At 41.6% G+C, this 18,029-nt stretch overlaps 1 protein-coding gene and 1 pseudogene across 3 annotated transcripts in view; one reads left to right on the top strand and one right to left on the bottom strand.

Moving 5' to 3' along the window:
- Positions 1-18,029, bottom strand: part of Dym (dymeclin) — a 522,785-nt gene that overhangs the window by 373,885 nt on the left and 130,871 nt on the right. The window lies entirely within an intron of this gene.
- LOC105943914 lies at positions 5,072-7,139 on the top strand (annotated as a pseudogene).

Here is an 18,029-nt window from a genome sequence, read left to right as displayed (position 1 = left end):
TAATAGATAATATAATAACTATACTGCAGTATATTAAGAAATATAATAGATAATATAATTATAATATAAATATAATAGATAATATAATTTAGGAGACATATTGAGATTCTATCATATATAAATGCTATTTTCATTTTTAGAGAGAGCAAGAGATAGCTAAAGAGAGAGAGAATTGATGTGCCAGGGCCTCAACCACTGAAATCCAACTCTAGATGCTTGAGCCACCTACTGGGCATGCATGGTCTTGCTGGGATTAAAGGTGTGCACCATCATGCCCAGCTAAGTTTTAATTTTTTTAAAGTATTAAAGTACCTAAATTTTATGTGTGTGTGCATGTGTGTGTGCATGTGTGTGTGTGCGTGTGTGTGTGTGTGTGTGTATCAATAAAGTTTTTATTTAAAAAATTGCAATAGGGAAGATGTAGTGATGCACTTAAAAAAAATATTTTTTATATTTGAGAGCGAGAGAGAGAGACAGAGACAGAATTGGCGTGCCAGGGCCTCAGCCACTACAATTGAACTCCAGACACTTGTACTACCTAGTGGGCATGTGTTACCTTGATGCACTTTTCTTTCTTTTTGAGGTAGGGCCTCACTCTAGCCTAGGCTGACTTGGAATTCACTATGTAGTCTCAAGGTGACCTCAAACTCACAACAACCCTCCTACCTCTGCTCCCGAGTGCTGGGATTAAAGGAGTGTGCCACCACACCTGGCTGATGCACATTTTTAATCCCAGCATTTTCAAAGCTGAACTAGGAGGGTTGCTGTGAATTCAAGGCTAATCTAGGGCTACAGGATGAGTTCCAGATCATCCTGGGCTAGAGACAGAGCCTGCCTCAACAACAAAAAAAGCCTGATACCATATTGAAGTAGTATAGCCTGGAACTCATAGTAATCATACTTCTACTACTACCTACCCATATTGAAGTAAGAGCAAATGACAAACTAAGTGACTCTCTCAAGTCACATATGGCATGGTGTGGGGCTCATGGACTCATTATTAAAACTAAGATCTACTTCTCATTTCTCAGTTAGCTCTGTTGATTTCAACAGTTAACTTCTCTGGGTCTTTTTTCTTTTCAAATTAGGTCCTTGGACAAAATAATCTCTAACAGCACTTCCTACTGTAAATTCAATAAATGTGCTTAATAAAGGGGGATAAACTTAAGGTAAAATTCAATTTCCATGAAAAAAATTAAAAATATTAATTAGGCTATCTTAAGTGCCCAAAAATTAGAGAAATGAGCCAGAGAAACCAACACTTGAAAGAAACCAAAATTCTATCATGCTGAGAACAGTGGTTTTGAAAAGATGAAAAATGTTTTAAGCCAACAGATCTTTCTTGTTTTAATGTCCTTGTATAATCTTCAGAAGATTTTCATTACTGAAATCGCCAAAACAAAGTCAATTTTAGAAAGCCAAAGTGTTGCTCTAGCTGCCATATTACCCCAAGAACTTTCCACCATCTGGTCTGGAAATGTCCGAGAACAAACTACTGTTGGAGCAAGTTATTAATTTCATGTGAAGAAAAAAGAAAGGCACCATGACCTTGTGCTGCTCTGCTAGAGCACAGTGGAACACTTGGACAAAGACAAAAGCCTTCATGAAATGGGTGTTAGTGTTGGCTGAGGGCAAAGTCAATGAACACAGGGAAAAACATGCACCTCTGACTTACTATTGGCCTAATGGTATAGTAAATGGAACATAGGTTTAATAAAAACAACAAGTTCAAAGAATTAATAGCAAAATTTAAGCAGACAGATTCCAGCCAACATGGAGATTCTAAAAGTCAAATATAAGAAAATAAAAAATTGTACATATTTCAGATGCTGTCAGTAATGGTGAAGGCTGGTTTAAAAACACAAAAACTTGGGCTGGAGAGATGGCTTAGCAGTTAAGGTGGTTGCCTGAAAAACCAAAGGACCAAGGTTCAATTCCCCAGGACCCACATTAGCCAGATTCACAAGGGAGCACATGCATCTGGCATTTGTTTGCAGTGGCTGGAGGCCCTGGCATGCCCATTCATTCATTCTCATTCATTTTCTCTACCCCCCCCCCCCGGTCAAATAAAAAATAAGGGGCTGGAGAGATGGCTTAGCGGTTAAGCACTTGCCTGTGAAGCCTAAGGACACTGGTTCAAGGCTCGATTCCCCAGGACCCATGTTAGCCAGATACACAAGGAGGCACATGCATCTGGAGTTCATTTGTAGTGGCTGGAGACCCTAGCACGCTCATTCTCATTCATTCTCTCTCTCTCTCTCTCTCTCTTTCTGTCACTCTCAAATAAAAATAAACAAAATCATAAAAAAATATTTTTAAAAAGCACCTTTAAGACATAAAAACTTATGGTACTAGGGATGTGCTTCATGAAACTTTAAAACTTGAATGCACATAATGCTTTATGCAGAGACTGATCCTTGGTTCTACATAGTAGAAGAGAAAGCACCTGGAGATCAGGCATCAAGAAAACCAGATCTGCTTTCAGAACTGCCACTCATGACCTTTATTAAGAACCTGTCCTGTCATCTCTGTCCTACCTAAAAACTAAGGGGTGGACCACAGAACCAAAAGTATCTATTCCAGAAGTTAACGGTTTCTCAAAGAATAAATACTGTATGTGTAAAAATGTGTCAAATGTTTAAAATATAGTCACAAATCTTGAAACAAAGTTCAACACAAAAAAGATTTTAGAGCTGGAGAGATGGCTTAGTGGTTAAGCAATTGCCTGTGAAACCTAAGGACACCAGTTCAAGGCTCAATTCCCCAGGACCCACATTAGCCAGATGCAAAAGGGGGCGCATGCGTCTGGAGTTCGTTTGCAGTGGCTGGAGGCTCTGGTGCACTCATTCTCTCTCTCTCTCTCTCTCTCTCTCTCTCTCTCTTTCTCTCTCTCTCTCTCTCTGCCTCTTTCTGTCTCTGTCTGTCTCTCTCAAATAAATAAACAAACAAACAAAAAATTTAAAAAAAAAGATTTTAGACAGGCACGATGTCATATAATTATAAAACCAGCACCTGGGTGCTGGAGAGAGAGTTCAGCACTTAAGGTACTTGCTTGCAAAACCTAATGAACTGGGTTTGATTCTCCAGTACTCACATAAAGCCAGATGCACAAGGTGACACATGCATTTGCAGTTCCATTGCAGTGGCTAGAGGCCCTGGCATGCCCATTCATTCTTTCTCTCTCTCTTTATCAGAGAGAGGCAGATAGATAGCCAGATAGACAGACAGACAGACAGACAGACAGACAGATAGATAGACAGACAGACAGACACATAGATAGATACATAGATAGATAGATACATACATACATTCATATTCTCTCTCTCTCTCTCTCTCAAACAAATAAATAAAAATAAATAAATGATTTTAAAACAATATGAGAACAGCACTTGGGGAACTGAAGTAGAAGGATCACAAGCTCCCTGCCAGTCTGGGCCACATAGTGGTACTGTGTCACCAAAAGAAAAAACAAGTTGAGAGAAAGAAAGAAGGAGAGTAAGAGAGACTGGGAGGGCACACCAAGGAAGGAGGGATGGGGGAATGAAAAAAATCAAGTCAGGGCTGGAGAAATGGCTTAGTGGATAAAACGCTGGCCTGCAAAGCCTAAGGATGTAGGTTCAATTCCTCAGTACCCATGTAAGCCACATGCACAAAGTGGCACATAAGTCTGGAATTCATTTGCAGTGGCTAAAGGCCCCGGAGCACCCATTTTTTCTCTCTCTCCCCCTATCTCTCTCTAATACATAAAATAAATTGTTTTTAAAAATCAAGACAGATTGGCAGGACTAGGGATAAAGCACCTGTCAAGCAAGCGTGAGGACTTAGTTCCGATCCCCACAACCCTCACAGAAATCCAGACACTGAAGTAGGCCTATGTTATACCAGTGTGCCTTCAGCAAGAGGGAGGTGGAAACAGGAGAATCCCCTAGAACCTCATGGACCAACTAGCTCGGTGAATGCAGTAGTGAACAATGAGAAAGACTACCTCAAACAAGATGGAAGGTGAGGTACTACAACTCAAAGTTGTCCTCTGGCCTCTACATGCTTGCCCTGACACACACTCACTTAAAAGACAGACTAGTAAAATAGATGCATAATGATAATATAAATATATACTACAGTGATAACAACTACAAAATCTATAATGGGAACATATGTGTTCAGAGTCCAATTATACCAATTCAAAATGCTGCATTCATAAAATAAGGAACAATCAAGAAGACATAACTTTCTAGCAGCCAAGGATGACTGCTACAACTTCATTAAAAGTCAGAAATAGCTTTTAAATAGGCTGCATAACAACACTTCAGTTCACCACACTACATATACAGTGATTCCCTAAGATAACGATGTGGCTGATAAATCTCTATCACCCGCTAATGGGGTGGTCATCAAATACATTACTTGTGTTTGCAGACAGTACCGGTATAAACAAACCTGCTGCACTGCCACCATACAACTACGCACAGCATGTACTTGACAATTTGGGAAAACAAAGAAGTATATCATCAGTTTATGATTTTACTGCTTACTGTTCTTTCAGGGTATAGTCCTACTCAAAGAAAATAAGCTTACTATGAAACAACAGCCATGTTGTCATGTGACCAAGAACAGCAACCTCATATATTTTGGGCTTATTACATCTCTTGATTGCACTGAGAGGCCTCACTGAGCAACTGATTTATATAATGGAGGTTTGCGTACCTACACTTGGTAATGTTCACACAATAATGACACTGCCTTAAAAGACACATTTCTCAAAGCACATCCCTATTATTAAGTAACACATGACTAAATTTTTTTAAAAGTTTAATCTTTCCCACAATGCACCGGCGCTCGGCGGGAAACCAAAATGGCGAAGGGCTATAGCGAAGTGCTCTGTTTGAGGCAGGTGTGCGAACGCTCGCTCGTCCCCTCCCCGACCCCACCAGACGTGCGTGCGTCTGTCTACACGGGGTGCCCGGTGGGGCGTGGGTGCCCAGTGAAGTGCCCGGGCTCAGCGGGGAAGCACCCACGGGGGGAGGGGGGGAACAATTGCTCCTGTTTTCCTGTATGAAGCGGTTGGCACCACTGAAGTGACCGAATGAGAGACTACAGGAGCAGGATGGACATAAAGCCAAAAAGCCAGCATGTAAATTTGAAGAGGGTCAGGATGTCCTAGCTAGATGGTCAGATGGCTTGTTTTATCTTGGAACTATCAAAAAAATAAACATATTGAAACAGAGCTGCTTCATCATATTTGAAGACAGTTCCAAATCCTGGGTTCTCTGGAAGGACATTCAAACAGGGGCCACTGGAAGTGGGGAAATGGTCTGTACAGTATGTCAAGAAGAGTATTCAGAAGCTCCCAATGAAATGGTTATATGTGATAAGTGTGGCTAAGGATTATCATCAGTTGTGTCATACACCTCATATTGATTCGAGTGTGATTGATTCAGATGAAAAATGGCTCTGTCGACTGTGTGTTTTTGCAACAACAACAACAAAGAGGGGTGGTGCGCTTAAGAAAGGACCAAATGCCAAAGCATTTCAAGTCATGAAGCAGATATTACCCTATAGTGTGGCAGACCTTGAATGGGATGTAGGTCATAAAACCAACGTCCAGCAGTGTTACTGCTATTGTGGAGGTCCTGGAGACTGGTATTTTAAAATGCTGTAGTGCTGCAAATGTAAGCAGTGGTTTCATGAAGCTTGTGTGCAATGCCTTCAAAAGCCAATGCTATTTGGAGATAGGTTTTATACATTTGTTTGCTCTGTCTGCAGTTCTGGACCAGAATACCTCAAACGTGTACCATTGCAGTGGGTACATGTAGCACACCTATGCCTTTACAACCTAAGTGTTATTCACAAGAAGAAATACTTTGATTCCGAACTTGAGCTTATGACATACATTAATGAAAACTGGGACAGATTGCACCCTGGAGAGCTGGCAGACACACCAAAATCTGAAAGATATGAGCATGTTTTGGAGGCATTAAATGATTACAAGACCATGTTTATGTCTGGGAAAGAAATAAAAAAGAAGAAGCATTTGTTTGGATTACGAATTCGTGTCCCTCCTGTGCCACCAAATGTGGCTTTCAAAGCAGAGAAAGAACCTGAAGGAACATCCCATGAATATAAGATCAAAGGCAGAAAGGCATCCAAACCTGTATCTGATTCAAGGGATGTAAGCAATGGGATAGAAAAAAAAAAAAAGGAAAGAGGGCTGGAGAGATGGCTTAGGGGTTAAGAACTTGCCTGTGAAGCCTAAGGACTCCAGTTCGAGGCTCGATTACCCAGGACCCACATTAGCCAGATGCACAAGGGGGGGCACGCATCTGGAGTTCGTTTGCAGTGGCTGGAGGCCCTGGTGTGCCCATTCTCTCTCTCTCTCTCTCTCTCTCTCTCTCTCTCTCTTTCTCTCTCACTCTCCCTCTTTCTTTCTCTGTCACTCTCAAATAAATAAATAAAAATAAAATGTTTTTTTTTTAAAAAAGGGAAAGAAAAAATCTGTAGGTCGTCCTCCTGGCCCATATACAAGAAAAATGATTCAAAAACCTGCTGAGCCACCTTTGGATAAGGAATTAATTTCAGAGAATCCTATGTTGGATTTACCTTGTTCTATAGGGAGAACTGAGGGAACTGCACATTCATCCAATACCTCAGATGTGGATTTCACGGGTGCCTCCAGTGCAAAAGAAACTACCTCGTCTAGCACTTCCAGGCATTATGGGTTATCTGACTCTAGAAAAAGAACTCGCACAGGAAGGTCTTGGCCTGCTGCAATACCACATTTGCAGCGAAGAAGAGGTCGTCTTCCAAGAAGAGCACTCCAGACTCAGAACTCAGATCTTGTAAAAGACGATGAAGGCAAGGAAGAGTTTCAGTTTGAGTTCAACACTGAGATCCTGAACAACCTAGCAGATCAGGAAGTGCAGCTCAATCACCTGAAAAACTCCATCACCAGTTGTTACTTTGGTGCTGCAGGTAGAATCGCATGTGGTGAAAAGTACCGAGCGTTGGCTCGTCGGGGGACACTTGATGGAAAGGTGCAGGATCTTGTGGGATGGGAAGGAGCGACTGCGTCCTGACTGTAGGCCTGAATGAACATTATGTTCCCTGCACTCATTTAGGTACAGTTCAAGCCCTCAAGGAGTCTGGCTTTTACTGTCTTTCTAAATAAACAAAAAATTCACAAAAGGAGATGGTGATAACTAGCCTTAACATGTACTTGTTGATGTTATGGATATTGTCATAAAAAGATATCTTTTAAAGCACAAAAAAAGTTTAATCTTTTGGCATATAACAGTCAAAATATTATTTTTTTTTAATTTAGAAAACTTTGGCACATGTATATGACACACAATGCTCACATCAGAGTTGTTATATCTAGCACTCAAACATTTACCAATTCTTTGTGTTAGTAATGTTCAAAACCTTACTTTCCTTGCTATGCCATACAACACTAGCCCTTAATATTCCCAACTATATATATGTGTATATGTGTGTATGTGTGTGTGTGTGTATGTATGTATGTATGTATGTGTGTATATATATATATATATATATATATATATATATATATATCACCATATATATATATATATATATGTATATATATATATATATATATATCACCATATATATATATATATGTGTATATATATATATATATATATATATATATATATATATAGTTTTTTAGTACATTTATTTATTTAAGAGAGAGAGAGAGAAATAGGCAAGGAGAGAAGGAGAGAGACAGAGTGAGAATAGGTGCACAAGGGCCTCCAGCCACTGCAAACAAACTCCAGGTGACTACACCTCCTTATGCATCTGGCTCACATGGGTCCTGGGGAACTGAACCTGGGTCCTTTGGCTTTGCAGGCAAGCACCTGAACTTCTAAGCCATCTCTCCAGCCCTGCTTTTGGTTTTTTGACGTAGGTTTCACTCTAGCCCAAGCTGACCTGGAATCTACTACATAGTCTCAGAGTGACCTTGAACTCACATCTATCCTCCTACCTCTGCCTCCCAAGTGCTGGGATTAAAAGTGTGTGCCACCACACCTGGCTACCTTACTCTCTTTCTCTCCCTCTCTTTCTCCCTCTCTGCCTCTCCCTCTCTCTCAAATAAATAAATAAAAATATTTCTAAAAAGAAACTGAGGCCTTAGGTCATGTTGCTAATAGTGATAGCACTAGGAATCAAACCTTGTATTCTAGCAGGACATGGTGGCACACGCCTTTAATCCCCACACTCAGGAGGCAAGAGGTAGGCGAACTGCCTTGACTTCAAGGCCACCCTGGACTAGAGGTAAGACCCTACCTCAAAAAACCAAAACCAAAAGCCTTTTGTGGTGGTTTGATTAAGGTGTCCCCCATAAACTTAGGTGTTCTGAATGCTAGTCTCCCCAGCTGAATGCAAATGGAAATTAAAGCCTGCTGGAAGCGGTGTATTATTTGGGGTGAGCTTATGGGTATTAAAACTCCATGTGCCAGTGTTTGGCACACTCTCCTGTTGCTATTGTCCACCTTATATTGGCCAGGGAATGATGTCCACCCTTTGCTCATGCCATCATTTTTGCTTCCATCAAGCCTATAAGCCAAATTAAACCTCTTTTTTCCCACAAGTTGCTCTTAGTTGGGTGATTTCTACCAGCAATGTGAAATTGACCACAACAGTAATGTTGGTACTAAGAGTGGGGTCATTTGCTGCTACACACCTGACTGTGTGGCTTTGGCCTTCTGGAGCTGATTTTCAAGAGGAATATGGATGAATTTGAAACCTTGGCCCAAGAGACACCTTGCAGTGCTGTAAGTACAGCTTGATGGATTAGTCTGGTCAGAGTTGAAAGACCTGAATGCAGTAAGCAGTATGGACTGCAAGGTTTTGGCTTATCAGGGTATAAAAGAGCTTTGCCTGGACTGGGCTAGAAGCAGCTTCTATGAGAGGCTTGCTGTTTTTCCCATGTCCTGAGAGTGCAGTGTGCCGAAACAGAGCAGTGTGTGCAGAGGGATATGGCACAGAAATGAAATCTTTGGGCTGAAACTTCTGCCCATTAAGCTGCAATTATACGAGAAATTACAACCTTTAAGACTGGGCCAGCTGACCTGCATTGGGGCAACAGGAAGAATGTAGACTCTTTTGAAGGGGTCTGAGTGCTCAAGGAGTATCCTGTTTTTCAAAGTCTGCTTTATTCCCCTCTGGATTAACAAATTGGCACCCTACCTGGTATTGTGGAGTGTAAGAAATGCAGGAAAGAGAGGATCATTGAGTGGAGCCATGAGGATGAACCATAGCTTACAGTGGAGACCCAGTGGAGATGCTGGGACCACGAGATGGCTGCCAAGGAAAGCTGCCAGCCCGGATAAGTTTTCTAGGACTGTGAGTAGCCTCGTTGGAAGGGCATAACGGGAACACTAGATACTTGTTGCTGGTTAGAATTATCAGACTTGGTGACTTGTCACTGATCAGAATTGTTGGACTTGGAGCTACGGAGTTTGATATTTACCCTGTTTAAATCTTGTATTGGTTAACTATTTCTTTGCTATGGCCAATGCCATCTTTTGCAGTGTGATTATTTATTCTGTGGCATTATGGGGCTTTTGGGGGGCATTTTTGGTATTATGGCTCAGTTAAAAAATCTTGGACTATGGTAAGTTTTTAAACATCATTAAGACTGAAAAATTTATGGGGACTTTTGAAGTTAGATGAATGTATTGCATTTTAAATCATGGATGGTTATCAGTTTATGGGGGCCAGGGGTATGAATGTGGTGGTTTGATTCAACTGCCCCCCATAAATTTAGGTATTCTGAATGTCAGTCTCCCCATCTGGTGGCAATTGTAAATTAACACCTCCTGGAGGCATTGTATTGTTGGGGGTATGCCTATGAGTGCTATAGCCAGTTTCCCCATGCCAGTGTTTGACACACTCTCCTGTTGCTATTGTCCATCTTAGGTTGGCCAGGTGATGCCCACCCTCTGCTCATGCTATAGTTTTCCCCAGCCATGATGGAGCTCTCCCCTCCCCAACCTGTAAGCCAAATTAAACCTCTTTCTTTTACCCCCACAAACTGCTCTTGATCAGATGGTTTCTACCAACAATGCAAACCTTACTGTAATACCTTATATTCTGAGTTCAGAATTAATATTTTTTTCTAATATAAAACATAAATATACCCCATAATTCTTTTTGTGTTATTTGAGAGAGGTGGGGAGAGAAGGAGGAAGATAAAAGAGAGAATGGGCATATTAGGGGCTTCAGCCGTGACTGCAAACAAACTCCAGACACATGTTCCACCTTGTGCATCTGGCTTACATGGGTCCTGGGGAATTGACCCTGGATCCTTTGGCTTTGCAGGCAAGTGCCCTAACCACTAAGCCATCCCTCCAGTCCTATCCCATAATTTTTAATAATTATGCATTTATGAAAATTTTCAGCACCTATCTTGTAAAATCAATACTGTGCTACTAAATATATTTTGATCAGATTTCTTTAATAAACCAGGTTATGAGTTTTATATATTAAAAAAATTTTTTTACTAAGATTTCCCCCATCCAAGGTGGCAGAATCAATTTTCAAATTAAAAAAACTAATGTGAACTTTTAGTACATAACACTTCCTTGGTATATGAAAATTCTGTAAGCTTTACTTCCATGCTTCAGTTTCTAATTCATCCAGAAAGCTGTACTAGATGTTTAAATGCAGGCTGGCTTTAGCCACTCCCCACTCTCCACTGTGGCTAGCTTTGGAAAAGTGCTCGTGAATCAATGCATAAGGCTAGAGAAAGGCATTTTCCCAACAGTCAGGCCCTTCATTCCCAGCCCCAGGCACCTAAGACCCTCCACTCTTGCCCAATAGTTAGACAGTTCATAAAGAAACCATTTACAACTCTTTAGTTCTTAACCTCCTACTCCCTGAGAGCAGCAAGCACTTTCAAAACTTCTATTTTCCCCAATACAGTATCTAAAGACTACGGGATGAATAAGTATGCATTTTAACTTTATTACTTTTGTTTGTTTGTTTGTTTGTTTTGAGGCAGGGTCTCACTCTAGCCCAGGCTGACCTGGATCTCATTATGCAGTCTCAGGGTATCCTCAAACTCACGGTGATTCTCCTAATTCTGCCCCTCAAATGCTGGGATTAAAGGCATGTGCCACCATACCCAGCTCTTTATTACTTTTTTAGAATTCCCAATGACATAATTTCATAAATTAATTTTGTAAGTAAGACTCTTAGTTGGCTTTATTTCCCCATGTCCAAGGCCTAGTACAGTATATCAACAATACGTTTGTCTTAGTTTATTAGAATGTAAGGCAGAAAATAGGGCTGGAGAGATGACTCATCAAGACACTTTTTTGCAAAGCCTAACAGCTTGGGCTTGATTGCCCCTACCCATGTAGAGCCAGTGGCACATGTGTCTGCAGTTTGCAATGGCAGGAGAGCCTGGCATACCCATACTCTCTCTGTGTCTGCCCTCTCTACCTTTCTCTTTCTCTCTCTCCCTCTCTCTCTATCTCTATCTCTCTCTGCCCTCTCTACCTTTCCTCCCTCCCTCCCTCCCCCCCCCCCCTCTCTCTCTCTCTCTTTCTCTGTCCCTCTTTCCTTTTCAAATAATTTTTTTTGGTTTTGTTGAGGTAGGGTTTCACTCTAGTTTAGACTGACCTGGAATGTACTCTGTAGTCTCAGGATGGCCTTGAACTCATGGCCATCCTCTTACCTCTGCCTCCCATATGCTAGGATTAAAGGTGTGCACCACCACGGCCAGCTTTCAACTAAATATTTTAAAAGAATGTAAGGCAGAAAGTGAAAGCAAAGCAGAAGAGCACCCCCAACTGGAAGGGTCTCAAGTGGGTAGCCCAGCAGTACATTTTTGACGATGAACTTACCTGAAATCAATATGATGTAAAAGGATAATCTGGAAGCACTAAAATATACAGCTGATATTTCCCAAATTTACTGGTGCAGACTATTCACAATATATAACTAGCACCTGTCATGTCCTTAACTATTGTCAGGAGTTTTGTCTTCTGGTGGCTCCTTTCCACTATCAATGCCAAGTGCAAAGGACTGAGCCACACCACACCATTTGCCTTAGCACATCTAGCCTGTTAGACTATATGCTGAGAACAAAGTGAACAAAATACTTCAAGCACAGAAAATAGACTATACCTCTACTAACTTGCTCATTCGGTTCTACCATGTGCCAGGCTAACTTGAGAACCAGGGCAACAGTAGTGGGTAATACAAGCATGGGCACAGAAGTCCCAGTGTTCGTGGAGCTTTCATTCAGGTTATGTGAGAAATAAAGAGCAAGACAGGGAACAGGCACTGTAACAAGTAGTGAGAAGTACTTAGACAAAAGATGAAGTATGAGGAAAGGGCAGAGAACAAAGGGAGCCAGAGCAGCCATGTCTAAGAAGCAGACCTCCAAGCAGGAGAAATCTGAATAATCTCGGATGGAATGTGATAAGTATCTGAAAGCAGGAGGAGGAGGAGGGATAAGGGAGGCAGGAAGGCTGGACTGCAAGGGCCCCAGAAAGGATATAGAAGAATAAGGGGTATGGGCAAGGTGAGTGACAACATTAGGTGCTACCAGTACTTAACAGTAGAGTCAAACTACACAAAGACAAAGATGCTCCCCCCAAAAGTCATTGATTACAACTGATTGCAAAACTCTAATCATTAACAATCAGTAACTGGTGAAAAAACTAAAATGGGTTTTTTCTTAGATAAAATAATAGTTGAGGCCATGGTAAGGATAACTCTGCTCCAGTCTTCAATGAGTGCACAAAGAAGAACGTAATAGGCTCTTGGAGGGAAAGGGTTATGAGTCAGGCTTGGCACCAGTAGAAAGGTCTGCTCTAAGCAGTCCTCCTAGGGGCTAGTACTAAAGAATAGGTTTGTACCTAGTAGTGTTCTTTCACTGACAGCAAACAGCAGAAACAACAGCAACAGAAATAGATGAAAAGAAAAAGCAAGTGCTCGAGTCCTTAAAAATAACTTCACTTTCAAGGTAAAGTGGTGCCCTGAGCAGTCCCCAGCATGCAAGTATCGTCTTAAGAGTGTGCAGCATAACTGCTTCTGCTGTTACTGCGGCTCCACCTGAAATCCCGCCGGGCAATGCAGGTCCTATTCGTTTATGGTGACACCTTGAGAACCTGCCAGGTCACAGGTTCTAAGTGCTGGGTTCAAAATTCTTTATTCTACTGTACTCCAGATTAGCACTTTAAGGAAAATGCCCCTATCTTACTTAATTCCTTGTTAGAAGCCTCATTTAAACTCTACACCAAGTCTGAAAAATGTCAGGGAATGAGCCCATGCATGACAATTTTGTCTGTTTCTTGGGAATGGGTCTAACTATGTAGCTCAGGCTAGTCTCAAGCTCATGATCCTCCTGCCTCTACCCTCCAAAAGCTGGGACTATAAGCATGCACCACAAACTTTGCTGATATTGCTATTTTTAATACATAAATGTTAAGAAGTATGGAGTAAAGGAAAGATTCCTAAAAGAACTGCAAATTTATTCTCATTTTGAGGATTAATCCCTTAAATAACTAAAATTTTAGCAAAAAATCCAAAGTGTATGAGAAGCAGCAGCAAACTTCACTTCAAATGAACCTGAGCTCACTAGAGTAGTTGATCCTACTCTAGTCCTCCATCGTTTCCCTCTCTCCCCAGCCCCTCATCTCCTTTCTCCCTCTCCCTCTCTCATGCTAGGCAAGTGCCCTACCACTGAATTATTTCCCCAGATTGCTTTTTTCATTTTCAGAGTTTCACTATATTGTCCAGGCAGGCCTTGAACTTACTCAGGCCTAGCTCAATCCTATTATCTTAATAAATAAAGTATGCCCATAATCTCAGCATGCTAGAAGTGGAGGCAGGAGAATCAGAAGTTCAAGGCCATTTTCCATTACACAGTGAGTTCAAATCTAGTTTGGGCTAACATGATTTTTAAAGGGGTTAGGAGATCTGGGAGTGGCCACACATAGCTGTAACCCCTGTCCTATGGGAAGAAGAGACCACTAGGGCTCACAAAAACAGCAAGCTTTGGAATCAGCGCAGAGACTCCATCTAAAGGAAATAAATGGTGAACAATGCAAGGGAATACTGGACATTTCCTTTAGACCCCTGCATCTACACATACATGCATTAAACACATACACACAACAACCTATTACACATGTGCATAAGCAAAACATGGGGTGGGGGCTGGAGAGACATTTCACAGGCCAAAAGTGTTTACTATGCAAATCAGACAAATAGAGTTCTGAGCCCCAGAACCTATGTAAAGCTAGATGTGCAGCATGTCTGTAATCCCAACACGTCTACCGCATTGGGAAGCAGAGTTAGGATAGCCCCAAAGCTCATGGACTAATAGCTTGGCATTCACAGCACGACCCCTCAAAAAAGAAACATGGTGGACCCTATTTCAAACCAAATAGAAGGACTGCTATGAGTTCAAGGCCAACCTGGCCTATAGAGTAAGTTCCAAGTCAATTATAGTAAAAGGGGAAAAAAAAAGGCTGGTGTAGTAGTTTGACTCTAAACCGTCCCCCATACACTCATGTATATAAATACATAAACCCCACGTGTTTGGGAAGATTGTGGAACCTTTAGGAGGCAGAGTTCTGCTGGAGGAAATATGTCATTAGGGGGCAGGCCCTGAGGTATTATAGCCCAACCTCACTTGTAGTCAACTCTCTCTACCTCCTGCCTGCTGATATGATTACATGAACCAGCTTCCTCTATGCCTTCCCATCATGATGAAAAATTTCCCCTAGTTAATGCAAGCCAAAATAAACCCTCTCTTTCCCACAGCTGCTTCTAGTCAGATATTCTATCTTAACAATGAAAAAGTAACTGATATACTAGGTGTGATATCTCATTCTTGGTACCTTAGATACCCCACTTCAGACAAGGTAGAAGGAGAAAACCAATACCCTGAGGTTGTCCTCTGCTCTCTACATCCATGCTATGGCAACTGTGAACCTATACACACACAATAAAAAGACAAACATATTTAAACTTAGCTTGGGGACTATGGTGATTACTTAGTGGTTAAAGGTTGACTGTTTGTAAAGCCTGCTGACCCAGGTTCAATTGCCCAGCACCCATAAAGCCACATGCAAAAAGTGACACAAACATCTGGTATTCATTTGCAGTGGTAAGCAACCCTGGAATGAGCGCGCGCGCGCGCGCGCGCGCACACACACACACACACACACACACACACAAATATTTTAAGCCAGGTATGGTAACACATGCCTTTAGTCCCAGCACTCAGAAGGCCAAGGTAAGGAGGATTCCTGTGATTTCAATGTGAGAGTACATAGTGAAGTCCACATCAGCTTGGGCTAGAGTGAGACCCTCCCTAAAATAATTTATTTTTTAACTTAGCTTGTGGCTGGGGAGAGGACTCTGTAAGTCAGCCAACCACAGTTCCAATCCCCAGCATCAATGTAAAGCCAGACCCAAAAGTGGTTCATGCATCTGTAATCCCAACAACATATGGCAATGGGATGCAGAGTCAGGAGAACCCCAAAGACCTGGGCCAACTAGTCTGACCTTCCCAATGGCAAAGCAACAACAAGAGAGGCCCTGTCTCAAACAAGGTGAAAGGAGAAGACATACACCCTGAAGTTATCATCTGACCTTCACATGTGCACCATGGCACCTGCATGCCACAATACATACACACACCTACACCCACCTTCTTCCTCCTTCCCTCCCCCTTTTCCCTTTCCCTTCCTTCCTTCTCAGCTCCCTCAAAAACATACATACACAAAAAGCCAGGCGTGGTGGTGCACGCCTTTAATCCCAGCACTCGGGAGGCAGAGGTAGGAGGATTGCCATGAGTTCGAGGCCACCCTGAGACTCCATAGTGAATTCCAGGTCAGCCTGGGCTGGAGTAAGACCCTACCTCGAAAAACCAAAAAAAAAAAAAAACCAAAAACATACATACACAAATAAATAAATATTTTTAAAACTTAGCTCCCAGATCTCTCGACAAATATACATCATGCATATATACATATGTATGCCTGTAATTTCTTGGCAATAACTGTACTTTCAAGTTTAGTAAAATGATTTAACAGTGCTTCATAAGAAAGATTTAAGGCCGGGTACGGTGGCACATACCTTTAGCACTTGGGAGGAAGAGGTAGGAGGATTGCTATGAGTCTGAGGCCAGCCTGGGACTACAGAGTGAGTACCAGGTCATCCTGGACTAGAGTGAGACCCTACCTTGGCAAAACAAAAAAGAAATATTTCAACTAGTTTGAAATTACTCTTCATGGTGATTTAAATTAGACTTCTTACCATTTACCTGCTAATCCAACACAGGTAAGCCAATGGTGAATGTGAAGAACTGATAGCAAGACTGATGATGTTTGTGAATTGACATTTCCAGGCTGGAGAAATGGCTTAGCAGTTAAGACACTTTCCTATGAAACCTAAGGACCCATGTTCAACTTTCTAGATCCCACATTAGCCAGATGCACAAAGGTGAGGCAAGCACAAGGTCACACATGCCCATTAGGTGGTGCAAGCATCTGCAGTTTGATTTCAGTGGCTGAGGCCCTGGTGTGCCAATTCTCCCTGTCTCTCTCATGTGCACATGCTCTAAAATAAAAAAATTAAAAATTAAAAAACGTATTGACATTCCCACTTTCATACACTAATAATCACCCATAAATGACAAGGTGGTCTTTAATATTGTACTACAGTACAGTGGATGAAACATTTAAAGAGTTGGTTTCACATAGAAACTGTAACCAAGACAAACCTTCTCAGGATAGAGTTCCAAGAACATTAAATCATAAAAGATTGTTTCAGCAGCTGGTTAAAACTGAGCATACATAATACAAGAAATCTGGCTGGCTGTGTATTTTCAGTTCATTTAAAAAGTATAAACACATTATAACACTGAAATCTCTGATATACTGCAGTACTGTCTGCTTGTTCCTCAACAGTGTTAGAATTCTAAGTCGCTGCTCCATTCACTGTGTACACAGCTTTGCTATCTAAGTATCTTTACTATTCCTATAGCTTCACCTGAACATAAGATGATGAAAAGCCAAAATAGTACTCATATAGGATATATATTAAATTGCTGATAGTTGGGAATGAAAAAGGCAATTACAAGTGAAATGTGTGTATCTGGTTGTTTGTTTCAGGCTGGGTCTCACTATACAGCCCAGGCTGGCCTGAAACTCGCCATCTTCCTGCCTAAGCCTCCCAAATGCTAGATTAGAAGCATGTGTCACCACACCTGGCTAGATATATAATCTTCAAAATTAAATCACAGCCATGGTGGGGAACCAACTGCTCTTGATTTGCCTAACTGATCAGTGGTATGGGACCTATAGCTGGAGATGGGAAACAAGTCAGAACCATATCCAAACATTAGCCCATTCTCCAATTCAAACTACCATCAATCATGGGCTATAAGAGGGCTTACACCCATTAAATTCTCTATAAAAAAAAATTAAGGGTTATCTCATTTGTCCTGGTGCTAACTTGCTCTCCGTTAGAGAATCTGCTTCTCTTTTTCAGATAGATGTAGATCCTAAGAGAGCCACCCCATCATACCTCAAAAGGGCCCCAGCTGAAACTAAGAAAAATTGGTGAAACAAGCAAGGGTGCTTGTTTTCCTGACGAACCGGATACCAGCACAAGAGGGAAGGAGACCAACACAGAGAAAAATCAACTCCTACCAAATCAGATAGCCAGAGCCTCAGCGGCCTCCAACACCTCATCACTGAAGCAGACCAAAAATGAACCCAACATGGCTCAGGGAAGTTTTGCAGAAGAGGGGCAGAAAGAATGTCAGCGCTACATGTTGGGTCATGATATGCAGAGACATTTATCTTACCCATAACTGCGGGCTAACTCCACAACGCATGACCCATAAACCTCAACAAGGAGGGGGTAGGTCACAGATGAGCCTAATAATGGTACCAAACTGACAGTATTTGCTGAGTACAAAACTACTTAATAAAAAAATTTTAAATTAAATCACAAACATATACAAAGCATCCCAC

This window comes from Jaculus jaculus, chromosome 2 (genome assembly GCF_020740685.1).
Source record: "Jaculus jaculus isolate mJacJac1 chromosome 2, mJacJac1.mat.Y.cur, whole genome shotgun sequence".
Classification (NCBI taxonomy): domain Eukaryota; kingdom Metazoa; phylum Chordata; class Mammalia; order Rodentia; family Dipodidae; genus Jaculus; species Jaculus jaculus.
The sequence above is the reverse complement of the archived record's forward strand: the minus strand, read 5'-3'. Positions and strand labels throughout refer to the sequence as shown.